General features: G+C 33.6%; 12 non-coding genes across 12 annotated transcripts; 5 read left to right on the top strand and 7 right to left on the bottom strand.

The window, feature by feature from the left end:
- The first annotated feature begins 782 nt into the window (after nucleotides 1-782).
- On the top strand, nucleotides 783-854 carry TRNAQ-CUG (transfer RNA glutamine (anticodon CUG)). Its single transcript has one exon. It is a non-coding gene; the product is annotated as a tRNA-Gln (tRNA).
- Nucleotides 855-7366: 6512 nt separating this feature from the next.
- On the bottom strand, nucleotides 7367-7438 carry TRNAQ-UUG (transfer RNA glutamine (anticodon UUG)). Its single transcript has one exon. It is a non-coding gene; the product is annotated as a tRNA-Gln (tRNA).
- A 1547-nt stretch (nucleotides 7439-8985) lies between these two features.
- On the top strand, nucleotides 8986-9057 carry TRNAQ-CUG (transfer RNA glutamine (anticodon CUG)). The gene has a single exon. It is a non-coding gene; the product is annotated as a tRNA-Gln (tRNA).
- An 825-nt stretch (nucleotides 9058-9882) lies between these two features.
- On the bottom strand, nucleotides 9883-9954 carry TRNAQ-UUG (transfer RNA glutamine (anticodon UUG)). The gene has a single exon. It is a non-coding gene; the product is annotated as a tRNA-Gln (tRNA).
- Nucleotides 9955-11500: 1546 nt separating this feature from the next.
- On the top strand, nucleotides 11501-11572 carry TRNAQ-CUG (transfer RNA glutamine (anticodon CUG)). The gene has a single exon. It is a non-coding gene; the product is annotated as a tRNA-Gln (tRNA).
- Nucleotides 11573-12397: 825 nt separating this feature from the next.
- On the bottom strand, nucleotides 12398-12469 carry TRNAQ-UUG (transfer RNA glutamine (anticodon UUG)). The gene has a single exon. It is a non-coding gene; the product is annotated as a tRNA-Gln (tRNA).
- A 1546-nt stretch (nucleotides 12470-14015) lies between these two features.
- Nucleotides 14016-14087, top strand: TRNAQ-CUG (transfer RNA glutamine (anticodon CUG)). The gene has a single exon. It is a non-coding gene; the product is annotated as a tRNA-Gln (tRNA).
- Nucleotides 14088-14912: 825 nt separating this feature from the next.
- On the bottom strand, nucleotides 14913-14984 carry TRNAQ-UUG (transfer RNA glutamine (anticodon UUG)). The gene has a single exon. It is a non-coding gene; the product is annotated as a tRNA-Gln (tRNA).
- A 1547-nt stretch (nucleotides 14985-16531) lies between these two features.
- Nucleotides 16532-16603, top strand: TRNAQ-CUG (transfer RNA glutamine (anticodon CUG)). Its single transcript has one exon. It is a non-coding gene; the product is annotated as a tRNA-Gln (tRNA).
- An 825-nt stretch (nucleotides 16604-17428) lies between these two features.
- On the bottom strand, nucleotides 17429-17500 carry TRNAQ-UUG (transfer RNA glutamine (anticodon UUG)). Its single transcript has one exon. It is a non-coding gene; the product is annotated as a tRNA-Gln (tRNA).
- A 2436-nt stretch (nucleotides 17501-19936) lies between these two features.
- On the bottom strand, nucleotides 19937-20008 carry TRNAQ-UUG (transfer RNA glutamine (anticodon UUG)). The gene has a single exon. It is a non-coding gene; the product is annotated as a tRNA-Gln (tRNA).
- A 2436-nt stretch (nucleotides 20009-22444) lies between these two features.
- TRNAQ-UUG (transfer RNA glutamine (anticodon UUG)) lies at nucleotides 22445-22516 on the bottom strand. The gene has a single exon. It is a non-coding gene; the product is annotated as a tRNA-Gln (tRNA).
- Between the last annotated feature and the right edge of the window lie 1247 nt (nucleotides 22517-23763).

Genomic DNA, 23763 nt, shown 5'->3' with positions numbered 1-23763 from the left:
GCAGATCGACTGTTGAAAATCAGCATGAGAAATGTTTTATTTCACAATTTCCATACTAATATACAAAAAACATTTGTACTATCTGAATGATACCGTCATTGTGGTTCTCTAGGTTTGATTTAAGAACACATCTCTTTCAAAATGTGCTATATTCGCCTTATCAATAGTGTAGAAATCTTCAAAAAGGAATGCTGGGAATTAGCCCTCTGAAATGCATTTGAGAAAAACAGGATAGGATTTTGTAATGTCGCACTATTTTGTGTAGGAATCTGATGTAAAAGTATTATAAAGTTCGTATTTCTGTAACTTGTTCAAGCTGTTGGACATTTTGAAAGGAGTCAACATTTGTCTCGTTCAACCTACTGGTATTGGATTGGAGCTATCAATAACAAAAGATGACAGAAATATAAAAGGTTGAGATTAGTAAAATAGTACCTCAAAGAATTGGACTGGTACCTTTGCATGCAAAGTCCAAAGTGCCAACCGTTGCTCTTTGGAGCCACCCATGTGAGAGACAGAGAAATGGATGTAGTAGTTTGGAAATGTAGAATGTTTTAATATTCTTCAGTCAAATATGATCATTATTTTGTAAATTGCATGTCCTGATAAACGTTTGCACATTTAACACTGTTATGGAGAATGTAGCTGAAAAGAATCAAATCACATTGTAGCTCTTTACACTATGAGCATTCAACTGAGTTATCTTTTCATCAATGTAAGAAAAGCCCCTGCACTGATGCGCTCTCTTTTGTCTCAATGGAAAAATCCCTCATGTATGGCAGGGTTCCATGGTGTAATGGTTAGCACTCTGGACTCTGAATCCAGCGATCCGAGTTCAAATCTCGGTGGGACCTGCTTGAATTATGAGATTTAATATTTCACTAATTTCTTAGAATTTGGACTTGGAAAAACATAACGTCAAAGTTTTATACTGTAACTTATCAACGTATAAGTATGTATCTATGTACAGATGGCTATATCCATCTAGATAGCGATAATACAATATAAAGAAATGAAAAATTCATAAACATAAGTACTGAAGCTGAAAACTAAAAACTGTTCTTTCCCATCCACAATTTAAGCAAGAGGTTCTTTTCCTTTCTCATCTTTATGATCAGTAATAAGATAGTTAATTTTGCTGATTTCTTATCTGACAACATTCTTAACTTACACAGTGCATTTAATTGTGAATTTCTTTGAAAGAGGAATTCAGATTAATACATTTGACATGTCTTTCGAAAGATTCTACTTTGTGGTTATGGATCTACTTTAGAAAAACAGAGTGTAAATATCTGTGTGTCTTAATTTCAAGATTGTTATTTAAAAGTTCATCTCTTCTGTCCCCAAAATACACAATTTGATTCCTCAAGTTTTCTTTTAATGAAGGCTTTCCAATTAAAAAAGTTCCTTGTTCCCCTTATCAATAACAGTAAGATTTAAACAAGTAATATCTTGCATCAGCCTCTTGTGATGAGTTGAGAAAACAGAGTCAGCTCACAAAATGTCTCATTATTTTGAGCCATTTTATTTCCAGGTTTTCTAAAAGTTCTATCATTTGCTCACATCAAATAGACTTTAAAAATACAATCAATAAATTAATGTTTCACTCTACCCGTGTTAGATTTATGATATTTATGAATACACTTGACAGAAAAAGATTTGGTCATAAGTCACGAAAGTGGTCCCACCGAGATTTGAACTCCGATCCTTGGATTCAAAGTCCAAAGTGCTAACCATTACACCATGGAACCTCCCATGTGACAGGGGAGCAAATTGCTGCAGCAATGTGGACATTTCAAATTTTTTATTTTCTACAGTCAAAGACAAACAGAATTACATAACTTTTCTATTCTGTTCAACTTTTGCCTATTGAACTATGTTAGGGAAGGATGTTGCACAAAGGACTCAAGTAACGCTATGACTCTGTTGAACAGTACTTTTTATGTGAGATAAGATTTTGCATTAAAAGATAAGATTCCCCCGTGAATGCAATCTCTTCTGCCAAAATGGAAAGCTCAACCTGGTACAGGTGGGTTGATGGTGTTATGCTTGTCAATCTGGACTCTGAAAACAGGGATCTAAGTACAAAGCTCAGTGGGACTTATCTAAACTTTACGATTTTATTTCCATTCAGTTCTTAGAAGTATTAATTGGAAAAACATCTCATTTACTTATAAACTTGTACGTATCAACTTATATGTATGTATCTCCCTATATATCGCTATATGTCTATGTATTTTTATCGGAAAATATAAATATATACATTATAAAAATATGTATAATTAATAGAGGTGAAAATAAAGAACAGTTGTTGCCTCTCCGCATTTGAAACATGAGCTTCTTCTCCTTCCTCTTCTATATGTCCTGAAATTGAGATAGTCACTTTTTAATCAATTTTGATCTAACAGCATAGTTGATTTGTACAAAGCATATCATACGATCTGTGAATAATTCTAAAAAAGAAAATTAGATCAGTACCTTTGAGGCCTCCAAGCAAAAGCTTATATTTCATGATTGCAGATCGACTGTTGAAAATCAGCATGAGAAATGTTTTATTTCACAATTTCCATACTAATATACAAAAAACATTTGTACTATCTGAATGATACCGTCATTGTGGTTCTCTAGGTTTGATTTAAGAACACATCTCTTTCAAAATGTGCTATATTCGCCTTATCAATAGTGTAGAAATCTTCAAAAAGGAATGCTGGGAATCAGCCCTCTGAAATGCATTTGAGAAAAACAGGATAGGATTTTGTAATGTCGCACTATTTTGTGTAGGAATCTGATGTAAAAGTATTATAAAGTTCGTATTTCTGTAACTTGTTCAAGCTGTTGGACATTTTGAAAGGAGTCAACATTTGTCTCGTTCAACCTACTGGTATTGGATTGGAGCTATCAATAACAAAAGATGACAGAAATATAAAAGGTTGAGATTAGTAAAATAGTACCTCAAAGAATTGGACTGGTACCTTTGCATGCAAAGTCCAAAGTGCCAACCGTTGCTCTTTGGAGCCACCCATGTGAGAGACAGAGAAATGGATGTAGTAGTTTGGAAATGTAGAATGTTTTAATATTCTTCAGTCAAATATGATCATTATTTTGTAAATTGCATGTCCTGATAAACGTTTGCACATTTAACACTGTTATGGAGAATGTAGCTGAAAAGAATCAAATCACATTGTAGCTCTTTACACTCATCTTTATGATCAGTAATAAGATAGTTAATTTTGCTGATTTCTTATCTGACAACATTCTTAACTTACACAGTGCATTTCAAAATGTCCAACAGCTTGAACAAGTTACAGAAATACGAACTTTATAATACTTTTACATCAGATTCCTACACAAAATAGTGCGACATTACAAAATCCTATCCTGTTTTTCTCAAATGCATTTCAGAGGGCTGATTCCCAGCATTCCTTTTTGAAGATTTCTACACTATTGATAAGGCGAATATAGCACATTTTGAAAGAGATGTGTTCTTAAATCAAACCTAGAGAACCACAATGACGGTATCATTCAGATAGTACAAATGTTTTTTGTATATTAGTATGGAAATTGTGAAATAAAACATTTCTCATGCTGATTTTCAACAGTCGATCTGCGCGGGTCCCGCTGCGTAGCGCGACTCTCTTCGAGTAGGAGGAGAAGGGGGAGCCTGTCTTCTAAACCACCATCAACCCCTGGACACCGGCAGGGCTGCGAGCTGCCTAACAGGGACTCCATTGACCAGTCCCTGCGTGCACCACCTGTGGCCGCTCTCCCTGCCGGCACCGCCCCTGACAAGTGGAACTAAAAGTGGGCGTTTTCCCTTGCCTTGTGGGATACTTTCACGGACTCACCAGCGCCTTGGAGCATTCAACTGAGTTATCTTTTCATCAATGTACGAAAAGCCCCTGCACTGATGCGCTCTCTTTTGTCTCAATGGAAAAATCCTTCATGCATGGCAGGGTTCCATGGTGTAATGGTTAGCACTCTGGACTCTGAATCCCGTGATCCGAGTTCAAATCTCAGTGGGACCTGCTTGAATTATGAGATTTAATATTTCACTAATTTCTTAGAATTTGGACTTGGAAAAACATAACGTCAAAGTTTTATACTGAAACTTATCAACGTATAAGTATGTATCTATGTACAGATGGCTATATCCATCTAGATAGCGATAATACAATATAAAGAAATGAAATATTCATAAACATAAGTACTGAAGCTGAAAACTAAAAACTGTTCTTTCCCATCCACAATTTATGCAAGAGGTTCTTTTCCTTTCTCATCTTTATGATCAGTAATAAGATAGTTAATTTTGCTGATTTCTTATCTGACAACATTCTTAACTTACACAGTGCATTTAATTGTGAATTTCTTTGAAAGAGGAATTCAGATTAATACATTTGACATGTCTTTCGAAAGATTCTACTTTGTGGTTATGGATCTACTTTAGAAAAACAGAGTGTAAATATCTGTGTGTCTTAATTTCAAGATTGTTATTTAAAAGTTCATCTCTTCTGTCCCCAAAATACACAATTTGATTCCTCAAGTTTTCTTTTAATGAAGGCTTTCCAATTTAAAAAGTTCCTTGTTCCCCTTATCAATAACAGTAAGATTTAAACAAGTAATATCTTGCATCAGCTTCTTGTGATGAGTTGAGAAAACAGAGTCAGCTCACAAAATGTCTCATTATTTTGAGCCATTTTATTTCCATGTTTTCTAAAAGTTCTATCATTTGCTCACATCAAATAGACTTTAAAAATACAATCAATAAATTAATGTTTCACTCTACCCGTGTTAGATTTATGATATTTATGAATACACTTGACAGAAAAAGATTTGGTCATAAGTCACGAAAGTGGTCCCACCGAGATTTGAACTCCGATCCTTGGATTCAAAGTCCAAAGTGCTAACCATTACACCATGGAACCTCCCATGTGACAGGGGAGCAAATTGCTGCAGCAATGTGGACATTTTACATTTTTTATTTTCTACAGTCAAAGACAAACAGAATTACATAACTTTTCTATTCTGTTCAACTTTTGCCTATTGAACTATGTTAGGGAAGGATGTTGCACAAAGGACTCAAGTAACGCTATGACTCTGTTGAACAGTACTTTTTATGTGAGATAAGATTTTGCATTAAAAGATAAGATTCCCCCGTGAATGCAATCTCTTCTGCCAAAATGGAAAGCTCAACCTGGTACAGGTGGGTTGATGGTGTTATGCTTGTCAATCTGGACTCTGAAAACAGGGATCTAAGTACAAAGCTCAGTGGGACTTATCTAAACTTTACGTTTTTTTTTCCATTCAGTTCTTAGAAGTATTAATTGGAAAAACATCTCATTTACTTATAAACTTGTACGTATCAACTTATATGTATGTATCTCCCTATATATCGCTATATGTCTATGTATTTTTATCGGAAAATATAAATATATACATTATAAAAATACGTATAATTAATAGAGGTGAAAATAATGAACAGTTGTTGCCTCTCCGCATTTGAAACATGAGCTTCTTCTCCTTCCTCTTCTATATGTCCTGAAATTGAGATAGTCACTTTTTAATCAATTTTGACCTAACAGCATAGTTGATTTGTACAAAGCATATCATACGATCTGTGAATAATTCTAAAAAAAGAAAATTAGATCAGTACCTTTGAGGCCTCCAAGCAAAAGCTTATATTTCATGATTGCAGATCGACTGTTGAAAATCAGCATGAGAAATGTTTTATTTCACAATTTCCATACTAATATACAAAAAACATTTGTACTATCTGAATGATACCGTCATTGTGGTTCTCTAGGTTTGATTTAAGAACACATCTCTTTCAAAATGTGCTATATTCGCCTTATCAATAGTGTAGAAATCTTCAAAAAGGAATGCTGGGAATCAGCCCTCTGAAATGCATTTGAGAAAAACAGGATAGGATTTTGTAATGTCGCACTATTTTTTGTAGGAATCTGATGTAAAAGTATTATAAAGTTCGTATTTCTGTAACTTGTTCAAGCTGTTGGACATTTTGAAAGGAGTCAACATTTGTCTCGTTCAACCTACTGGTATTGGATTGGAGCTATCAATAACAAAAGATGACAGAAATATAAAAGGTTGAGATTAGTAAAATAGTACCTCAAAGAATTGGACTGGTACCTTTGCATGCAAAGTCCAAAGTGCCAACCGTTGCTCTTTGGAGCCACCCATGTGAGAGACAGAGAAATGGATGTAGTAGTTTGGAAATGTAGAATGTTTTAATATTCTTCAGTCAAATATGATCATTATTTTGTAAATTGCATGTCCTGATAAACGTTTGCACATTTAACACTGTTATGGAGAATGTAGCTGAAAAGAATCAAATCACATTGTAGCTCTTTACACTATGAGCATTCAACTGAGATATCTTTTCATCAATGTAAGAAAAGCCCCAGCACTGATGCGCTCTCTTTTGTCTCAATGGAAAAATCCCTCATGTATGGCAGGGTTCCATGGTGTAATAGTTAGCACTCTGGACTCTGAATCCAGCGATCCGAGTTCAAATCTCGTGGGACCTGCTTGAATTATGAGATTTAATATTTCACTAATTTCTTAGAATTTGGACTTGGAAAAACATAACGTCAAAGTTTTATACTGTAACTTATCAACGTATAAGTATGTATCTATGTACAGATGGCTATATCCATCTAGATAGCGATAATACAATATAAAGAAATGAAAAATTCATAAACATAAGTACTGAAGCTGAAAACTAAAAACTGTTCTTTCCCATCCACAATTTAAGCAAGAGGTTCTTTTCCTTTCTCATCTTTATGATCAGTAATAAGATAGTTAATTTTGCTGATTTCTTATCTGACAACATTCTTAACTTACACAGTGCATTTAATTGTGAATTTCTTTGAAAGAGGAATTCAGATTAATACATTTGACATGTCTTTCGAAAGATTCTACTTTGTGGTTATGGATCTACTTTAGAAAAACAGAGTGTAAATATCTGTGTGTCTTAATTTCAAGATTGTTATTTAAAAGTTCATCTCTTCTGTCCCCAAAATACACAATTTGATTCCTCAAGTTTTCTTTTAATGAAGGCTTTCCAATTAAAAAAGTTCCTTGTTCCCCTTATCAATAACAGTAAGATTTAAACAAGTAATATCTTGCATCAGCCTCTTGTGATGAGTTGAGAAAACAGAGTCAGCTCACAAAATGTCTCATTATTTTGAGCCATTTTATTTCCAGGTTTTCTAAAAGTTCTATCATTTGCTCACATCAAATAGACTTTAAAAATACAATCAATAAATTAATGTTTCACTCTACCCGTGTTAGATTTATGATATTTATGAATACACTTGACAGAAAAAGATTTGGTCATAAGTCATGAAAGTGGTCCCACCGAGATTTGAACTCGGATCCTTGGATTCAAAGTCCAAAGTGCTAACCATTACACCATGGAACCTCCCATGTGACAGGGGAGCAAATTGCTGCAGCAATGTGGACATTTCAAATTTTTTATTTTCTACAGTCAAAGACAAACAGAATTACATAACTTTTCTATTCTGTTCAACTTTTGCCTATTGAACTATGTTAGGGAAGGATGTTGCACAAAGGACTCAAGTAACGCTATGACTCTGTTGAACAGTACTTTTTATGTGAGATACGATTTTGCAATAAAAGATAAGATTCCCCCGTGAATGCAATCTCTTCTGCCAAAATGGAAAGCTCAACCTGGTACAGGTGGGTTGATGGTGTTATGCTTGTCAATCTGGACTCTGAAAACAGGGATCTAAGTACAAAGCTCAGTGGGACTTATCTAAACTTTACGATTTTTTTTCCATTCAGTTCTTAGAAGTATTAATTGGAAAAACATCTCATTTACTTATAAACTTGTACGTATCAACTTATATGTATGTATCTCCCTATATATCGCTATATGTCTATGTATTTTTATCGGAAAATATAAATATATACATTATAAAAATATGTATAATTAATAGAGGTGAAAATAAAGAACAGTTGTTGCCTCTCCGCATTTGAAACATGAGCTTCTTCTCCTTCCTCTTCTATATGTCCTGAAATTGAGATAGTCACTTTTTAATCAATTTTGATCTAACAGCATAGTTGATTTGTACAAAGCATATCATACGATCTGTGAATAATTCTAAAAAAGAAAATTAGATCAGTACCTTTGAGGCCTCCAAGCAAAAGCTTATATTTCATGATTGCAGATCGACTGTTGAAAATCAGCATGAGAAATGTTTTATTTCACAATTTCCATACTAATATACAAAAAACATTTGTACTATCTGAATGATACCGTCATTGTGGTTCTCTAGGTTTGATTTAAGAACACATCTCTTTCAAAATGTGCTATATTCGCCTTATCAATAGTGTAGAAATCTTCAAAAAGGAATGCTGGGAATCAGCCCTCTGAAATGCATTTGAGAAAAACAGGATAGGATTTTGTAATGTCGCACTATTTTGTGTAGGAATCTGATGTAAAAGTATTATAAAGTTCGTATTTCTGTAACTTGTTCAAGCTGTTGGACATTTTGAAAGGAGTCAACATTTGTCTCGTTCAACCTACTGGTATTGGATTGGAGCTATCAATAACAAAAGATGACAGAAATATAAAAGGTTGAGATTAGTAAAATAGTACCTCAAAGAATTGGACTGGTACCTTTGCATGCAAAGTCCAAAGTGCCAACCGTTGCTCTTTGGAGCCACCCATGTGAGAGACAGAGAAATGGATGTAGTAGTTTGGAAATGTAGAATGTTTTAATATTCTTCAGTCAAATATGATCATTATTTTGTAAATTGCATGTCCTGATAAACGTTTGCACATTTAACACTGTTATGGAGAATGTAGCTGAAAAGAATCAAATCACATTGTAGCTCTTTACACTATGAGCATTCAACTGAGTTATCTTTTCATCAATGTAAGAAAAGCCCCTGCACTGATGCGCTCTCTTTTGTCTCAATGGAAAAATCCCTCATGTATGGCAGGGTTCCATGGTGTAATGGTTAGCACTCTGGACTCTGAATCCAGCGATCCGAGTTCAAATCTCGGTGGGACCTGCTTGAATTATGAGATTTAATATTTCACTAATTTCTTAGAATTTGGACTTGGAAAAACATAACGTCAAAGTTTTATACTGTAACTTATCAACGTATAAGTATGTATCTATGTACAGATGGCTATATCCATCTAGATAGCGATAATACAATATAAAGAAATGAAAAATTCATAAACATAAGTACTGAAGCTGAAAACTAAAAACTGTTCTTTCCCATCCACAATTTAAGCAAGAGGTTCTTTTCCTTTCTCATCTTTATGATCAGTAATAAGATAGTTAATTTTGCTGATTTCTTATCTGACAACATTCTTAACTTACACAGTGCATTTAATTGTGAATTTCTTTGAAAGAGGAATTCAGATTAATACATTTGACATGTCTTTCGAAAGATTCTACTTTGTGGTTATGGATCTACTTTAGAAAAACAGAGTGTAAATATCTGTGTGTCTTAATTTCAAGATTGTTATTTAAAAGTTCATCTCTTCTGTCCCCAAAATACACAATTTGATTCCTCAAGTTTTCTTTTAATGAAGGCTTTCCAATTAAAAAAGTTCCTTGTTCCCCTTATCAATAACAGTAAGATTTAAACAAGTAATATCTTGCATCAGCCTCTTGTGATGAGTTGAGAAAACAGAGTCAGCTCACAAAATGTCTCATTATTTTGAGCCATTTTATTTCCAGGTTTTCTAAAAGTTCTATCATTTGCTCACATCAAATAGACTTTAAAAATACAATCAATAAATTAATGTTTCACTCTACCCGTGTTAGATTTATGATATTTATGAATACACTTGACAGAAAAAGATTTGGTCATAAGTCATGAAAGTGGTCCCACCGAGATTTGAACTCGGATCCTTGGATTCAAAGTCCAAAGTGCTAACCATTACACCATGGAACCTCCCATGTGACAGGGGAGCAAATTGCTGCAGCAATGTGGACATTTCAAATTTTTTATTTTCTACAGTCAAAGACAAACAGAATTACATAACTTTTCTATTCTGTTCAACTTTTGCCTATTGAACTATGTTAGGGAAGGATGTTGCACAAAGGACTCAAGTAACGCTATGACTCTGTTGAACAGTACTTTTTATGTGAGATACGATTTTGCAATAAAAGATAAGATTCCCCCGTGAATGCAATCTCTTCTGCCAAAATGGAAAGCTCAACCTGGTACAGATGGGTTGATGGTGTTATGCTTGTCAATCTGGACTCTGAAAACAGGGATCTAAGTACAAAGCTCAGTGGGACTTATCTAAGCTTTACGATTTTTTTTCCATTCAGTTCTTAGAAGTATTAATTGGAAAAACATCTCATTTACTTATAAACTTGTACGTATCAACTTATATGTATGTATCTCCCTATATATCGCTATATGTCTATGTATATTTATCGGAAAATATAAATATATACATTATAAAAATACATATAATCAATAGAGGTGAAAATAATGAACAGTTGTTGCCTCTCCGCATTTGAAACATGAGCTTCTTCTCCTTCCTCTTCTATATGTCCTGAAATTGAGATAGTCACTTTTTAATCAATTTTGATCTAACAACATAGTTGATTTGTACAAAGCATATCATACGATCTGTGAATAATTCTAAAAAAGAAAATTAGATCAGTACCTTTGAGGCCTCCAAGCAAAAGCTTATATTTCATGATTGCAGATCGACTGTTGAAAATCAGCATGAGAAATGTTTTATTTCACAATTTCCATACTAATATACAAAAAACATTTGTACTATCTGAATGATACCGTCATTGTGGTTCTCTAGGTTTGATTTAAGAACACATCTCTTTCAAAATGTGCTATATTCGCCTTATCAATAGTGTGGAAATCTTCAAAAAGGAATGCTGGGAATCAGCCCTCTGGAATGCATTTGAGAAAAACAGGATAGGATTTTGTAATGTCGCACTATTTTGTGTAGGAATGTGATGTTATGTGTATTATAAAGTTCGTATTTCTGTAACTTGTTCAAGCTGTTGGACATTTTGAAAGGATTCAACATTTTTCTCTTTCAACCTACTGGTGTTGGATTGGAACTATCAATAACAAAAGATGACAGAAATGTAAAAGGTCGAGATTAGTAAAATCGTACCTCAAAGAATTGGACTGGTACCTTTGCATGCAAAGTCCAAAGTGCCAACTGTTGCTCTTTGGAGCCACCCATGTGAGAGACAGAAATGGATGTAGTAGTTTGGAAATGTAGAATGTTTTAATATTCTTCAGTCAAATATGATCATTATTTTGTAAATTGCATTTCCTGATAAACGTTTGCACATTTAACACTGTTATGGAGAATGCAGCTGAAAAGAATCAAATCACATTATAGCTCTTTACACTATGAGCATTCAACTGAGATATCTTTTCATCAATGTAAGAAAAGCCCCCGCACTGATGCGCTCTCTTTTGTCTCAATGGAAAAATCCCTCATGTATGGCAGGGTTCCATGGTGTAATGGTTAGCACTCTGGACTCTGAATCCAGCGATCCGAGTTCAAATCTCGGTGGGACCTGCTTGAATTATGAGATTTAATATTTCACTAATTTCTTAGAATTTGGACTTGGAAAAACATAACGTCAAAGTTTTATACTGAAACTTATCAACGTATAAGTATGTATCTATGTACACATGGCTATATCCATCTAGATAGTGATAATACAATATAAAGAAAAGAATTATTCATAAACATAAGTACTGAAGCTGAAAACTAAAAACTGTTCTTTCCCATCCACAATTTAAGCAAGAGGTTCTTTTCCTTTCTCATCTTTATGATCAGTAATAAGATAGTTAATTTTGCTGATTTCTTATCTGACAACATTCTTGACTTACACAGTGCATTTAATTGTGAATTTCTTTGAAAGAGGAATTCAGATTAATACATTTGACATGTCTTTCGAAAGATTCTACTTTGTGGTTATGGATCTACTTTAGAAAAACAGAGTGTAAATATCTGTGTGTCTTAATTTCAAGATTGTTATTTAAAAGTTCATCTCTTCTGTCCCCAAAATACACAATTTGATTCCTCAAGTTTTCTTTTAATGAAGGCTTTCCAATTAAAAAAGTTCTGTGTTCCCCTTATCAATAACAGTAAGATTTAAACAAATAATATCTTGGATCAGCCTCTTGTGATGAGTTGAGAAAACAGAGTCAGCTCACAAAATATCTCATTATTTTGAGCCATTTTATTTCCATGTTTTCTAAAAGTTCTATCATTTGCTCACATCAAATAGACTTTAAAAATACAATCAATAAATCAATGTTTCACTCTACCCGTGTTAGATTTATGATATTTATGAATACACTTGACAGAAAAAGATTTGGTCATAAGTCATGAAAGTGGTCCCACCGAGATTTGAACTCGGATCCTTGGATTCAAAGTCCAAAGTGCTAACCATTACACCATGGAACCTCCCATGTGACAGGGGAGCAAATTGCTGCAGCAATGTGGACATTTCACATTTTTTATTTTCTACAGTCAAAGACAAACAGAATTATATAACTTTTCTATTCTGTTCAACTTTTGCCTATTGAACTATGTTAGGGAAGGATGTTGCACAAAGGACTCAAGTAACGCTATGACTCTGTTGAACAGTACTTTTTATGTGAGATAAGATTTTGCAATAAAAGATAAGATTCCCCCGTGAATGCAATCTCTTCTGCCAAAATGGAAAGCTCAACCTGGTACAGGTGGGTTGATGGTGTTATGCTTGTCAATCTGGACTCTGAAAACAGGGATCTAAGTACAAAGCTCAGTGGGACTTATCTAAACTTTACGATTTTTTTTCCATTCAGTTCTTAGAAGTATTAATTGGAAAAACATCTCATTTACTTATAAACTTGTACGTATCAACTTATATGTATGTATCTCCCTATATATCGCTATATGTCTATGTATATTTATCGGAAAATATAAATATATACATTATAAAAATACATATAATCAATAGAGGTGAAAATAATGAACAGTTGTTGCCTCTCCGCATTTGAAACATGAGCTTCTTCTCCTTCCTCTTCTATATGTCCTGAAATTGAGATAGTCACTTTTTAATCAATTTTGATCTAACAACATAGTTGATTTGTACAAAGCATATCATACGATCTGTGAATAATTCTAAAAAAGAAAATTAGATCAGTACCTTTGAGGCCTCCAAGCAAAAGCTTATATTTCATGATTGCAGATCGACTGTTGAAAATCAGCATGAGAAATGTTTTATTTCACAATTTCCATACTAATATACAAAAAACATTTGTACTATCTGAATGATACCGTCATTGTGGTTCTCTAGGTTTGATTTAAGAACACATCTCTTTCAAAATGTGCTATGTTCGCCTTATCAATAGTGTGGAAATCTTCAAAAAGGAATGCTGGGAATCAGCCCTCTGAAATGCATTTGAGAAAAACAGGATAGGATGTTGTAATGTCGCACTATTTTGTGTAGGAATGTGATGTTATGTGTATTATAAAGTTCGTATTTCTGTAACTTGTTCAAGCTGTTGGACATTTTGAAAGGATTCAACATTTTTCTCTTTCAACCTACTGGTGTTGGATTGGAACTATCAATAACAAAAGATGACAGAAATGTAAAAGGTCGAGATTAGTAAAATCGTACCTCAAAGAATTGGACTGGTACCTTTGCATGCAAAGTCCAAAGTGCCAACTGTTGCTCTTTGGAGCCACCCATGTGAGAGACAGAAATGGATGTAGTAGTTTGGAAATGTAGAATGTTTTAATATTCTTCAGTCAAATATGATCATTATTTTGTAAATTGCATTTCCTGATAAACGTTTGCACATTTAACACTGTTATGGAGAATGCAGCTGAAAAGAATCAAATCACATTATAGCTCTTTACACTATGAGCATTCAACTGAGATATCTTTTCATCAATGTAAGAAAAGCCCCCGCACTGATGCGCTCTCTTTTGTCTCAATGGAAAAATCCCTCATGTATGGCAGGGTTCCATGGTGTAATGGTTAGCACTCTGGACTCTGAATCCAGCGATCCGAGTTCAAATCTCGGTGGGACCTGCTTGAATTATGAGATTTAATATTTCACTAATTTCTTAGAATTTGGACTTGGAAAAACATAACGTCAAAGTTTTATACTGAAACTTATCAACGTATAAGTATGTATCTATGTACACATGGCTATATCCATCTAGATAGTGATAATACAATATAAAGAAAAGAATTATTCATAAACATAAGTACTGAAGCTGAAAACTAAAAACTGTTCTTTCCCATCCACAATTTAAGCAAGAGGTTCTTTTCCTTTCTCATCTTTATGATCAGTAATAAGATAGTTAATTTTGCTGATTTCTTATCTGACAACATTCTTGACTTACACAGTGCATTTAATTGTGAATTTCTTTGAAAGAGGAATTCAGATTAATACATTTGACATGTCTTTCGAAAGATTCTACTTTGTGGTTATGGATCTACTTTAGAAAAACAGAGTGTAAATATCTGTGTGTCTTAATTTCAAGATTGTTATTTAAAAGTTCATCTCTTCTGTCCCCAAAATACACAATTTGATTCCTCAAGTTTTCTTTTAATGAAGGCTTTCCAATTAAAAAAGTTCCGTGTTCCCCTTATCAATAACAGTAAGATTTAAACAAGTAATATCTTGGATCAGCCTCTTGTGATGAGTTGAGAAAACAGAGTCAACTCACAAAATATCTCATTATTTTGAGCCATTTTATTTCCATGTTTTCTAAAAGTTCTATCATTTGCTCACATCAAATAGACTTTAAAAATACAATCAATAAATCAATGTTTCACTCTACCCTTGTTAGATTTATGATATTTATGAATACACTTGACAGAAAAAGATTTGGTCATAAGTCATGAAAATGGTCCCACCGAGATTTGAACTCGGATCCTTGGATTCAAAGTCCAAAGTGCTAACCATTACACCATGGAACCTCCCATGTGACAGGGGAGCAAATTGCTGCAGCAATGTGGACATTTCACATTTTTTATTTTCTACAGTCAAAGACAAACAGAATTATATAACTTTTCTATTCTGTTCAACTTTTGCCTATTGAACTATGTTAGGGAAGGATGTTGCACAAAGGACTCAAGTAACGCTATGACTCTGTTGAACAGTACTTTTTATGTGAGATAAGATTTTGCAATAAAAGATAAGATTCCCCCGTGAATGCAATCTCTTCTGCCAAAATGGAAAGCTCAACCTGGTACAGGTGGGTTGATGCTGTTATGCTTGTCAATCTGGACTCTGAAAACAGGGATCTAAGTACAAAGCTCAGTGGGACTTATCTAAACTTTACGATTTTTTTTCCATTCAGTTCTTAGAAGTATTAATTGGAAAAACATCTCATTTACTTATAAACTTGTACGTATCAACTTATATGTATGTATCTCCCTATATATCGCTATATGTCTATGTATATTTATCGGAAAATATAAATATATACATTATAAAAATACATATAATTAATAGAGGTGAAAATAATGAACAGTTGTTGCCTCTCCGCATTTGAAACATGAGCTTCTTCTCCTTCCTCTTCTATATGTCCTGAAATTGAGATAGTCACTTTTTAATCAATTTTGATCTAACAACATAGTTGATTTGTACAAAGCATATCATACGATCTGTGAATAATTCTAAAAAAGAAAATTAGATCAGTACCTTTGAGGCCTCCAAGCAAAAGCTTATATTTCATGATTGCAGATCGACTGTTGAAAATCAGCATGAGAAATGTTTTATTTCACAATTTCCATACTAATATACAAAAAACATTTGTACTATCTGAATGATACCGTCATTGTGGTTCTCTAGGTTTGATTTAAGAACACATCTCTTTCAAAATGTGCTATGTTCGCCTTATCAATAGTGTGGAAATCTTCAAAAAGGAATGCTGGGAATCAGCCCTCTGAAATGCATTTGAGAAAAACAGGATAGGATTTTGTAATGTCGCACTATTTTATGTAGGAAAGTGATGTTATGTGTATTATAAAGTTTGTATTTCTGTAACTTGTTCAAGCTGTTGGACATTTTGAAAGGAGTCAACATTTGTCTCTTTCAACCTACTGGTGGTGGATTGGAGCTATCAATAACAAAAATGACAGAAATGTAAAAGGTCGAGATTAGTAAAATAGTACCTCAAAGAATTGGACTGGTACCTTTGCATGCAAAGTCCAAAGTGCCAAGCGTTGCTCTTTGGAGCCACCCATGTGAGAGACAGAGAAATGGATGTAGTAGTTTGGAAATGTAGAATGTTTTAATATTCTTCAGTCAAATATGATCATTATTTTGTAAATTGCATTTCCTGATAAACGTTTGCACATTTAACACTGTTATGGAGAATGCAGCTGAAAAGAATCAAATCACATTATAGCTCTTTACACTATGAGCATTCAACTGAGATATCTTTTCATCAATGTAAGAAAAGCCCCCGCACTGATGCGCTCTCTTTTGTCTCAATGGAAAAATCCCTCATGTATGGCAGGGTTCCATGGTGTAATGGATAGCACTCTGGACTCTGAATCCAGCGATCCGAGTTCAAATCTCGGTGGGACCTGCTTGAATTATGAGATTTAATATTTCACTAATTTCTTAGAATTTGGACTTGGAAAAACATAACGTCAAAGTTTTATACTGAAACTTATCAACGTATAAGTATGTATCTATGTACACATGGCTATATCCATCTAGATAGTGATAATACAATATAAAGAAATGAATTATTCATAAACATAAGTACTGAAGCTGAAAACTAAAAACTGTTCTTTCCCATCCACAATTTAAGCAAGAGGTTCTTTTCCTTTCTCATCTTTATGATCAGTAATAAGATAGTTAATTTTGCTGATTTCTTATCTGACAACATTCTTGACTTACACAGTGCATTTAATTGTGAATTTCTTTGAAAGAGGAATTCAGATTAATACATTTGACATGTCTTTCGAAAGATTCTACTTTGTGGTTATGGATCTACTTTAGAAAAACAGAGTGTAAATATCTGTGTGTCTTAATTTCAAGATTGTTATTTAAAAGTTCATCTCTTCTGTCCCCAAAATACACAATTTGATTCCTCAAGTTTTCTTTTAATGAAGGCTTTCCAATTAAAAAAGTTCTGTGTTCCCCTTATCAATAACAGTAAGATTTAAACAAGTAATATCTTGGATCAGCCTCTTGTGATGAGTTGAGAAAACAGAGTCAGCTCACAAAATATCTCATTATTTTGAGCCATTTTATTTCCATGTTTTCTAAAAGTTCTATCATTTGCTCACATCAAATAGACTTTAAAAATACAATCAATAAATCAATGTTTCACTCTACCCGTGTTAGATTTATGATATTTATGAATACACTTGACAGAAAAAGATTTGGTCATAAGTCATGAAAGTGGTCCCACCGAGATTTGAACTCGGATCCTTGGATTCAAAGTCCAAAGTGCTAACCATTACACCATGGAACCTCCCATGTGACAGGGGAGCAAATTGCTGCAGCAATGTGGACATTTCACATTTTTTATTTTCTACAGTCAAAGACAAACAGAATTATATAACTTTTCTATTCTGTTCAACTTTTGCCTATTGAACTATGTTAGGGAAGGATGTTGCACAAAGGACTCAAGTAACGCTATGACTCTGTTGAACAGTACTTTTTATGTGAGATAAGATTTTGCAATAAAAGATAAGATTCCCCCGTGAATGCAATCTCTTCTGCCAAAATGGAAAGCTCAACCTGGTACAGGTGGGTTGATGGTGTTATGCTTGTCAATCTGGACTCTGAAAACAGGGATCTAAGTACAAAGCTCAGTGGGACTTATCTAAGCTTTACGATTTTTTTTCCATTCAGTTCTTAGAAGTATTAATTGGAAAAACATCTCATTTACTTATAAACTTGTACGTATCAACTTATATGTATGTATCTCCCTATATATCGCTATATGTCTATGTATATTTATCGGAAAATATAAATATATACATTATAAAAATACATATAATCAATAGAGGTGAAAATAATGAACAGTTGTTGCCTCTCCGCATTTGAAACATGAGCTTCTTCTCCTTCCTCTTCTATATGTCCTGAAATTGAGATAGTCACTTTTTAATCAATTTTGATCTAACAACATAGTTGATTTGTACAAAGCATATCATACGATCTGTGAATAATTCTAAAAAAGAAAATTAGATCAGTACCTTTGAGGCCTCCAAGCAAAAGCTTATATTTCATGATTGCAGATCGACTGTTGAAAATCAGCATGAGAAATGTTTTATTTCACAATTTCCATACTAATATACAAAAAACATTTGTACTATCTGAATGATACCGTCATTGTGGTTCTCTAGGTTTGATTTAAGAACACATCTCTTTCAAAATGTGCTATATTCGCCTTATCAATAGTGTGGAAATCTTCAAAAAGGAATGCTGGGAATCAGCCCTCTGAAATGCATTTGAGAAAAACAGGATAGGATTTTGTAATGTCGCACTATTTTGTGTAGGAATGTGATGTTATGTGTATTATAAAGTTCGTATTTCTGTAACTTGTTCAAGCTGTTGGACATTTTGAAAGGATTCAACATTTTTCTCTTTCAACCTACTGGTGTTGGATTGGAACTGTCAATAACAAAAGATGACAGAAATGTAAAAGGTCGAGATTAGTAAAATCGTACCTCAAAGAATTGGACTGGTACCTTTGCATGCAAAGTCCAAAGTGCCAACTGTTGCTCTTTGGAGCCACCCATGTGAGAGACAGAAATGGATGTAGTAGTTTGGAAATGTAGAATGTTTTAATATTCTTCAGTCAAATATGATCATTATTTTGTAAATTGCATTTCCTGATAAACGTTTGCACATTTAACACTGTTATGGAGAATGCAGCTGAAAAGAATCAAATCACATTATAGCTCTTTACACTATGAGCATTCAACTGAGATATCTTTTCATCAATGTAAGAAAAGCCCCCGCACTGATGCGCTCTCTTTTGTCTCAATGGAAAAATCCCTCATGTATGGCAGGGTTACATGGTGTAATGGTTAGCACTCTGAATCCAGCGATCCGAGTTCAAATCTCGGTGGGACCTGCTTGAATTATGAGATTTAATATTTCACTAATTTCTTAGAATTTGGACTTGGAAAAACATAACGTCAAAGTTTTATACTGAAACTTATCAACGTATAAGTATGTATCTATGTACACATGGCTATATCCATCTAGATAGTGATAATACAATATAAAGAAAAGAATTATTCATAAACATAAGTACTGAAGCTGAAAACTAAAAACTGTTCTTTCCCATCCACAATTTAAGCAAGAGGTTCTTTTCCTTTCTCATCTTTATGATCAGTAATAAGATAGTTAATTTTGCTGATTTCTTATCTGACAACATTCTTGACTTACACAGTGCATTTAATTGTGAATTTCTTTGAAAGAGGAATTCAGATTAATACATTTGACATGTCTTTCGAAAGATTCTACTTTGTGGTTATGGATCTACTTTAGAAAAACAGAGTGTAAATATCTGTGTGTCTTAATTTCAAGATTGTTATTTAAAAGTTCATCTCTTCTGTCCCCAAAATACACAATTTGATTCCTCAAGTTTTCTTTTAATGAAGGCTTTCCAATTAAAAAAGTTCTGTGTTCCCCTTATCAATAACAGTAAGATTTAAACAAATAATATCTTGGATCAGCCTCTTGTGATGAGTTGAGAAAACAGAGTCAGCTCACAAAATATCTCATTATTTTGAGCCATTTTATTTCCATGTTTTCTAAAAGTTCTATCATTTGCTCACATCAAATAGACTTTAAAAATACAATCAATAAATCAATGTTTCACTCTACCCGTGTTAGATTTATGATATTTATGAATACACTTGACAGAAAAAGATTTGGTCATAAGTCATGAAAGTGGTCCCACCGAGATTTGAACTCGGATCCTTGGATTCAAAGTCCAAAGTGCTAACCATTACACCATGGAACCTCCCATGTGACAGGGGAGCAAATTGCTGCAGCAATGTGGACATTTCACATTTTTTATTTTCTACAGTCAAAGACAAACAGAATTATATAACTTTTCTATTCTGTTCAACTTTTGCCTATTGAACTATGTTAGGGAAGGATGTTGCACAAAGGACTCAAGTAACGCTATGACTCTGTTGAACAGTACTTTTTATGTGAGATAAGATTTTGCAATAAAAGATAAGATTCCCCCGTGAATGCAATCTCTTCTGCCAAAATGGAAAGCTCAACCTGGTACAGGTGGGTTGATGGTGTTATGCTTGTCAATCTGGACTCTGAAAACAGGGATCTAAGTACAAAGCTCAGTGGGACTTATCTAAGCTTTACGATTTTTTTTCCATTCAGTTCTTAGAAGTATTAATTGGAAAAACATCTCATTTACTTATAAACTTGTACGTATCAACTTATATGTATGTATCTCCCTATATATCGCTATATGTCTATGTATATTTATCGGAAAATATAAATATATACATTATAAAAATACATATAATCAATAGAGGTGAAAATAATGAACAGTTGTTGCCTCTCCGCATTTGAAACATGAGCTTCTTCTCCTTCCTCTTCTATATGTCCTGAAATTGAGATAGTCACTTTTTAATCAATTTTGATCTAACAACATAGTTGATTTGTACAAAGCATATCATACGATCTGTGAATAATTCTAAAAAAGAAAATTAGATCAGTACCTTTGAGGCCTCCAAGCAAAAGCTTATATTTCATGATTGCAGATCGACTGTTGAAAATCAGCATGAGAAATGTTTTATTTCACAATTTCCATACTAATATACAAAAAACATTTGTACTATCTGAATGATACCGTCATTGTGGTTCTCTAGGTTTGATTTAAGAACACATCTCTTTCAAAATGTGCTATATTCGCCTTATCAATAGTGTGGAAATCTTCAAAAAGGAATGCTGGGAATCAGCCCTCTGAAATGCATTTGAGAAAAACAGGATAGGATTTTGTAATGTCGCACTATTTTGTGTAGGAATGTGATGTTATGTGTATTATAAAGTTCGTATTTCTGTAACTTGTTCAAGCTGTTGGACATTTTGAAAGGATTCAACATTTTTCTCTTTCAACCTACTGGTGTTGGATTGGAACTATCAATAACAAAAGATGACAGAAATGTAAAAGGTCGAGATTAGTAAAATCGTACCTCAAAGAATTGGACTGGTACCTTTGCATGCAAAGTCCAAAGTGCCAACTGTTGCTCTTTGGAGCCACCCATGTGAGAGACAGAAATGGATGTAGTAGTTTGGAAATGTAGAATGTTTTAATATTCTTCAGTCAAATATGATCATTATTTTGTAAATTGCATTTCCTGATAAACGTTTGCACATTTAACACTGTTATGGAGAATGCAGCTGAAAAGAATCAAATCACATTATAGCTCTTTACACTATGAGCATTCAACTGAGATATCTTTTCATCAATGTAAGAAAAGCCCCCGCACTGATGCGCTCTCTTTTGTCTCAATGGAAAAATCCCTCATGTATGGCAGGGTTCCATGGTGTAATGGTTAGCACTCTGAATCCAGCGATCTGAGTTCAAATCTCGGTGGGACCTGCTTGAATTATGAGATTTAATATTTCACTAATTTCTTAGAATTTGGACTTGGAAAAACATAACGTCAAAGTTTTATACTGAAACTTATCAACGTATAAGTATGTATCTATGTACACATGGCTATATCCATCTAGATAGTGATAATACAATATAAAGAAAAGAATTATTCATAAACATAAGTACTGAAGCTGAAAACTAAAAACTGTTCTTTCCCATCCACAATTTAAGCAAGAGGTTCTTTTCCTTTCTCATCTTTATGATCAGTAATAAGATAGTTAATTTTGCTGATTTCTTATCTGACAACATTCTTGACTTACACAGTGCATTTAATTGTGAATTTCTTTGAAAGAGGAATTCAGATTAATACATTTGACATGTCTTTCGAAAGATTCTACTTTGTGGTTATGGATCTACTTTAGAAAAACAGAGTGTAAATATCTGTGTGTCTTAATTTCAAGATTGTTATTTAAAAGTTCATCTCTTCTGTCCCCAAAATACACAATTTGATTCCTCAAGTTTTCTTTTAATGAAGGCTTTCCAATTAAAAAAGTTCTGTGTTCCCCTTATCAATAACAGTAAGATTTAAACAAATAATATCTTGGATCAGCCTCTTGTGATGAGTTGAGAAAACAGAGTCAGCTCACAAAATATCTCATTATTTTGAGCCATTTTATTTCCATGTTTTCTAAAAGTTCTATCATTTGCTCACATCAAATAGACTTTAAAAATACAATCAATAAATCAATGTTTCACTCTACCCGTGTTAGATTTATGATATTTATGAATACACTTGACAGAAAAAGATTTGGTCATAAGTCATGAAAGTGGTCCCACCGAGATTTGAACTCGGATCCTTGGATTCAAAGTCCAAAGTGCTAACCATTACACCATGGAACCTCCCATGTGACAGGGGAGCAAATTGCTGCAGCAATGTGGACATTTCACATTTTTTATTTTCTACAGTCAAAGACAAACAGAATTATATAACTTTTCTATTCTGTTCAACTTTTGCCTATTGAACTATGTTAGGGAAGGATGTTGCACAAAGGACTCAAGTAACGCTATGACTCTGTTGAACAGTACTTTTTATGTGAGATAAGATTTTGCAATAAAAGATAAGATTCCCCCGTGAATGCAATCTCTTCTGCCAAAATGGAAAGCTCAACCTGGTACAGGTGGGTTGATGGTGTTATGCTTGTCAATCTGGACTCTGAAAACAGGGATCTAAGTACAAAGCTCAGTGGGACTTATCTAAGCTTTACGATTTTTTTTCCATTCAGTTCTTAGAAGTATTAATTGGAAAAACATCTCATTTACTTATAAACTTGTACGTATCAACTTATATGTATGTATCTCCCTATATATCGCTATATGTCTATGTATATTTATCGGAAAATATAAATATATACATTATAAAAATACATATAATCAATAGAGGTGAAAATAATGAACAGTTGTTGCCTCTCCGCATTTGAAACATGAGCTTCTTCTCCTTCCTCTTCTATATGTCCTGAAATTGAGATAGTCACTTTTTAATCAATTTTGATCTAACAACATAGTTGATTTGTACAAAGCATATCATACGATCTGTGAATAATTCTAAAAAAGAAAATTAGATCAGTACCTTTGAGGCCTCCAAGCAAAAGCTTATATTTCATGATTGCAGATCGACTGTTGAAAATCAGCATGAGAAATGTTTTATTTCACAATTTCCATACTAATATACAAAAAACATTTGTACTATCTGAATGATACCGTCATTGTGGTTCTCTAGGTTTGATTTAAGAACACATCTCTTTCAAAATGTGCTATATTCGCCTTATCAATAGTGTGGAAATCTTCAAAAAGGAATGCTGGGAATCAGCCCTCTGAAATGCATTTGAGAAAAACAGGATAGGATTTTGTAATGTCGCACTATTTTGTGTAGGAATGTGATGTTATGTGTATTATAAAGTTCGTATTTCTGTAACTTGTTCAAGCTGTTGGACATTTTGAAAGGATTCAACATTTTTCTCTTTCAACCTACTGGTGTTGGATTGGAACTATCAATAACAAAAGATGACAGAAATGTAAAAGGTCGAGATTAGTAAAATCGTACCTCAAAGAATTGGACTGGTACCTTTGCATGCAAAGTCCAAAGTGCC

Source organism: Lissotriton vulgaris, chromosome 4_1, assembly GCF_964263255.1.
Source record: "Lissotriton vulgaris chromosome 4_1, aLisVul1.2, whole genome shotgun sequence".
Classification (NCBI taxonomy): Eukaryota; Metazoa; Chordata; class Amphibia; order Caudata; family Salamandridae; genus Lissotriton; species Lissotriton vulgaris.
The sequence above is the reverse complement of the archived record's forward strand: the minus strand, read 5'-3'. Positions and strand labels throughout refer to the sequence as shown.